The following is a 6,236-nucleotide window of genomic DNA, read 5'->3' as shown; positions in this document are numbered from 1 at the left end:
GTTTCATTTTCCTCAGCTTTAGCTTGAATTTGCATATGAGTCGTTGGTGGTCTGTTCCACAATCAGCTCCTGGCCTAGTTGTCACAGCTGATATTGAGCTTCTCCAGCGGTTCTTTCCACAGATGTAATCGATCTAATTCCTATGCATACCATCAGGTGAAATCCAGGTATATAACCTGTGTTTATGTCTCCTAAAAAATATATTTGCTATGATTAAGTCATTGATTGTGCAAAATTCGATCATTGTCTCTCCAGCTCCATTTCTGTCACCGAGTTCATGTTTTCCAACTTCTGAATCTTCTTTGTTCCTGACTTTTGCATTCCAGTCACCCATTATTATCAATGAATCTTGACTGCATGTTCAATAAATCTCCGATTATATAAGTTGGTAAAAATCTTCTATCTCCTCTTCCTTGGCTCTGGTTGTTGGTGCATATATTTGAATGATAGTGGTATTCACTGGACTTCCTTGTATGCTTATAGATATTATCCTGTCACAGATATAAAAAAATTAGAAAAATATATATTCAAGAAACTGTGAAAACCTCAAACAGGGTAGATCCAAAAAGAAAAACATCAAGACTTATCATTGTCAAATTCTCCTCAAGTTAGACAAGTACAGAAGATTAGCTTGGGGGGGGGGAATGAAGATTAAGCTGTTTCTCAGCAGAAACCATACAGGCAAGAAGACAATCAGGTGGTATATACAAAACACTGAAAGAAAATAACTGCCAACTGAGAAATCTATACCGAGAAAAACTGTGCATCAAATATTACAGAGAAATTAGGACATTCTCAGGAAAGCAGAAACTAAAGGAATTTATGAAAACAAGATCAACTTTTCAAGAGATACTAAAGGAAGTCCTTCACATATAAATAAACAAAAAAAATGGATGAACTAAAATAATCAGCATAATGCACATATACACACACAATCCAACAAAATTTCACCTAAAAGACCTTGGTTATAAAAAAAAATCAGACTGAATGTGAATAAATAAAACACACTCATTAGGAGGGGAAAAAGCAAAAGACAGGTTAAAAAAACACAAACTCGTCAATATGCTGTCTGGAAGAGACACACTTGAGAAACAAAGATAAATATAGTCTAAAAATCAAATGGTGAAAGAAAATATACCAACCAAATGGCAACAAAAAGAGAGGAGTAGAAGCATTAATCTCTAATAAAGTAGATTTCAGGGTAAAAATCAGTGTAAGGGACATGGAAGGGAACTACGTAAGTTTTAAAGGGTCAATAGAACAAAATATCATAATCTTAATAAATATCCATGGATTAAATTATAGAGCTACAAAAAACAAATGTTAACAGACTTGAAGAAAGAAATAATTAACACAATAGAAGTTGTGTTGTTGTTGTTTTGTGTTGTCAAGTCGCTTGTGACTCATAGCAACCCTATGTACAACAGCCCTAAACCCTGCTCTATCCTGTGCCAATCTCATTGCCTCTGACACATCCATCCCGATTACTCCAGTCACTGAATCAATCCACCTCATAGAGGGTCTTCCCCTCTTGTGCCATCCCTCCCCCCTCCCAAGCATGATGTCCCTCTCTAAGGACCTGCCCCTCCTTTAATCATGTCCAAAGCATGTCAGACGAAGCTTCAGAGTCCTTGTCTCCAAGGAGCAGCCTGGTTTAACCCTCTCCAGGATGAATCTGTTTGTTTTCTTGGCAGTCCAGGGTACTTCAATACTCTTCTGCAGCACCACAGCTCAAAGGCATCAATTCTCCTTCTATCCTTTCTAGTCATTGTCCAACTCTCTGACACATAACAAGTAATTGCAAAGACCATGGCCTGTATCAGATGCACCGAAGAGACACCATTGCTCTTCAGTACTTTAGAGAGGTCCCTGACAGCAGACTTTCCTATTGCAATAATACACTACTCTTATTGAAATATAGGACAATTAGGGAACAAAATAAATAAAGATGTAGAGCAAAACTATACAATTAACCCACTTGGCCTCATAGACAGGTATGCAGTACTTCACTCCTTAAAAAGTTCAATATAACTTCTTCTCCAGCATGCATAAAATAGTCTCCAGAACAGACCATATGTTAGGTCACAAAGCTTGTCTCTATAAATTAAGAAACATTGGAATACTACAAAGCATTTTCTTAAGCCCAATGTTATAAAATTAGAAACCAACAACAAAAGGATAAATGCGAAAAAGCCATGTACCTGGAAGCTAAATAACAACTTGCTTGGTCACTACTGGTTAACAGGAAAAATGAAGTTAAAAATTTCATGAAACAAATGAGAATGAAAATAAAACATATTAAACCCTCTGGAATACAGCAAAAGCAATACTGAGAGGTCATTTCATAGCAAGAAGCAAAACCATCAGAAAGGAAAAAAAGAACTAAAAATCAACTACTTAACCCAACATCCTCAATAAACAGAAAAAGAAGAAGGAACAACTCTGGAGACTCTAGAAGAAAAGAAATTCTAAAGATAACAGCAAAAAGAAGTGGAATAAAAATTGAAATACAACTTAAACTATCAAGAAGACCAGGAGTTGGTTCTCGAAAAGGATCAATACAATTGATGAAACATTGGCAAATCTAACAAACTAAAAGAAAGAAAAGACACAAACAAATAAGTGAAATAGGTGAGTTCACAATAGAACCAATTGTTATGTCAGACAAAGCCTCAGAATCCTTGCCTCCAAGGAGCAGCGCCTGGTTTCACCCTCTCTAGTACAAACCTGTTTGTTCTTCTGGTAGTCCATGGTATATTCAACACTCTTCTCCAGCACTACAAGTCAAATGTATCAATTCTCTTTCTATCATCCCTAAAAAACAAACTTTGTCTAGCTTTCTGATGCATAGCAAGCAATTGCAAAGACTATGGCCTGGATCAGGAGCACCTTGGTCTCCAGAATGACATCATTGCTCTTCAGTACTCTGGAGAGGTCCTTGACAGCAGACTTTCCCAGTGCAATTCATCTGCTGGTACCAAGAGTGTTGACTGTGGAGCCAAGCAAACTAAAGCTATTAACAATCTCAATCTCTTCACCATTTATCATAATGCTGCCAATTGGCCAAGTGGTGAGAATCTTTATTTTCTTGATGCTGAGCTTCAATCCATATTGAAAGCTGCAGTCCTTAATCTTCTGCAGCAAATGCTTCAGGTCCTCCTCAGTTTCAGCAAGTAAGGTTGTGTCATCTACATAACACAGGTTGTTGAGCAGTCTTCCTCCAATCCTGACGCCACACTTCTCATAGAGCCCAGCCTCACAGATGAGCTGTTCTGCATATAAGCTGAAAATGTATGGAGACAGGGTACATCCCTGACGTAATACCCTTTCTGATTTTGAACCATGCAGTGTCTTCTTCTTACTCTGTTCTGACAACTGCTTCCTGGTCCAAGTATAGAATTCAGGTTAGCAGCAGAAAAATCAGTCAGTCAAGACAGCTTCTGAAATATTCTCACAGACATCTCAGCCTTGAAACATGCAGCTTCAGGCCAGTGTTACCATGCTCTCAATTATGGATGTTTCCTGTACTATGCACCTAACCCCCACTTGGGCAAAGGCTCTTAGTTCTGGTTCTATGTAGGGTCAGCTCCAACTCAGATCAAGTCTCTGGTCCTCTGCTTCAGCCACTGCCACTCTGCCAGGTAGTCTAGCTGGTGCAAGAATCTCTGCCTCAAAGGATGCACACTGTATGCCTATTTCTATGTTGGTGGTGAGACTCTTGAATCTGCCCCTTAGTCTGCTCAATTTAGTGTCAAGACTAGACAATCCCCTTGTGGACAGGCTAACGCACCTTATTCATGTATTCTCCGTCCATCCAGATGGCAAAGTCAAATTCAATGGCTAGGGAAGATATTTTGAACAATAAACACTTAACACCACAACAGTTTATAAAGAGTGATTCAAGGAAAAACACACTTCTTAGAACAGTCAAGCACACAAGATAAAAATGGCAAGATTTTTCTCAGGGATAAACCTCAGAAGGCAGAAAGAGACAGGAAAGAAAGCTTGAAAACAGGAAAACCCAGAAAGAAGTGGGAAGAGTGCTGTTACATTGAGGGCATTGTAATCAATATCACAAAATTGATTTTGTAAATGGTTGAATGGAAAAATAATTTTATCTGTAAAGTTTTGCTCAAATAATTATAAATAGCTAAAAAGAAAGAAACTTACATCTTGGTCACATAGTAATCCTGAGTGATTGTTCAAGGCCAGTGGTCACTCTCTCATTCAGACACTTTTTTGTCTGTGGCTCTCTCACTCCCAGAAGCTTGTATTTACCCACATAACCAAAGGAGAGTTTCCATGTCCAGTACTCAGCTGGAAAAAAGGGAAAGTAGATAAACTTTCTTAAAATAAGTTGCAAACAGTTTCTGCTTATATTTTATTTGCAATAATTTGCTATTTCATCATATACTTAACTGTGAGAGAAGCTGAGAAACGTAGTCTAGAAAAAAGGGAAGGATAACTTATGGTAGATCATCATCAGTCTATCAACATGGTCTTACTTATGTCAGTGAGAAAATATAAGCAAATAGAAAAGAACACTTTCTTCAGCCACAAAAATCACCACCCCATTACAACGTGTCTCGCATACCTGAGAACTGGGTAAGGGAGTAAGACATGTAGGTTGCCCTACATCATAACTGGGTATTCCAAGTTTTAAACTAGAACAGCACTGTCATCAATTACCACATCACCTAATCAGAAAACCCCAAGAAGCTTTTGTTTGACTTTCCCAAACTCTGGCGTTGATATGTTTGACTACAAACTCCTTCTGTCCTGCCTTTATGAAATTCCAGTTGACTCTGATTAGTGATTTAGTATTACCCTGATTCTCCTTCCACCTTTTTAATCTACATCTGAACCCCTTAAACTTTAATGTAATACAAATCACCTGGGGTTTCTGTTAGATTGAAGATACACATCAAAAGTTCTTTGATGAGACCTGAGCCTTTCAAACAAACTCTCTGTTGCTGCCAAGGCACTGATACTTGAGCCACACTTAATAAGGGACTAAAGAACTGTTCTTAGAGATCGTGCCTGTTCTTCTTGTCTCTCCCATTATATTACAGGTAGGCTGATAACGTCCCAATCTAGTTTCCAATTCAATCCTCTTCCCTTCCCCATATTTCAAAATTTCCTTTCGAATTCTTGTTGTTATGTACTGCCAATTGGCAGCATCATGATGGATGGTGAAGAGATTGAGATTGTTCACAGTTTTGGTTTGCTTGGATCCACAGTCAACACTCTTGGCACCAGCAGCCAGAAAATTAAAATACTATTGTATTTTACTGTACTTTGTATTGTGATGGGAAATTCTGTGGTTAGAGACCTCTCTAAAGTGCTGAAGTGCAAAGATGTCAGTCTGGAGACTAAGGTACATGCCATGGTCTTTGCAATCACTTGCTAAGCATTAGAGAGCTGGACAATGACGAGGGATGATAGAAGGAGAACTGATGCCTTTGAGCTGTGGTGCTGGAGAAGAGTACTGAATATACCAGGAAAACAAACAGGTTTGTTGTGAAGTAGGGCTGTTCCTTGGAGGCAAGGATTCTGAAGCTTCGTCTGACATATTCTGGACATATTGCAAGGAGGGATTAGTCCTTGGAGAGGGACGTCATGCTTGGGAGGGTGAAGGGATGGCGAAAGAGAAGACCCTCAATGAGATGGATTGATTCAGTGACTGGGGTAATGGGCGTAGGTGTGTCAGAGACAATAAGATTGGCACACGATAGGGCAGAATTTGGGGCTGTTGTACATAGGGTCGCTATGAGTCACAGGTGACTCAACGGCACATAACAACATATGCCGCCAAGTCACCTACGACTATGTACAACAGCTCTGAAACCTGCTGCATTGTTATGTACTGTTGAGTAGGAACTGAACCATAGCTGACCCTTCAGGGCGGTTTTGTTGTTGTTATGTGCCATTGAGTCATTTGCGACTCATAGTGACCCTATGTACAAGAGCCCTAAACGCTGTTCTATCCTGTGCCAACCTCGCTGTCACACATACATTTATTCCCATCACTCCACTCACAGAATCGATCCATCTCATCGAGGGTCTTCCTCTCCCAAACATGATGCCCCTCTCCAAGGACCAGTCCCTCCTTGCAACATGCCCAAAGTGTGTCAGAGAAACTTCAGAATCCTTGACTCCAGGGAACATTCTGGCTTCACCCTCTCCAGGACAAACCTGTTTGTTCTCCTAGCAGTCCATGGTATATTCAACACTCT

This window comes from Elephantulus edwardii, unplaced genomic scaffold, assembly GCF_000299155.1.
Source record: "Elephantulus edwardii isolate Elephantulus edwardi_28Jun2011 unplaced genomic scaffold, EleEdw1.0 scaffold00353, whole genome shotgun sequence".
Lineage (NCBI taxonomy): Eukaryota > Metazoa > Chordata > Mammalia > Macroscelidea > Macroscelididae > Elephantulus > Elephantulus edwardii.
This window is presented reverse-complemented; position numbering follows the sequence as displayed.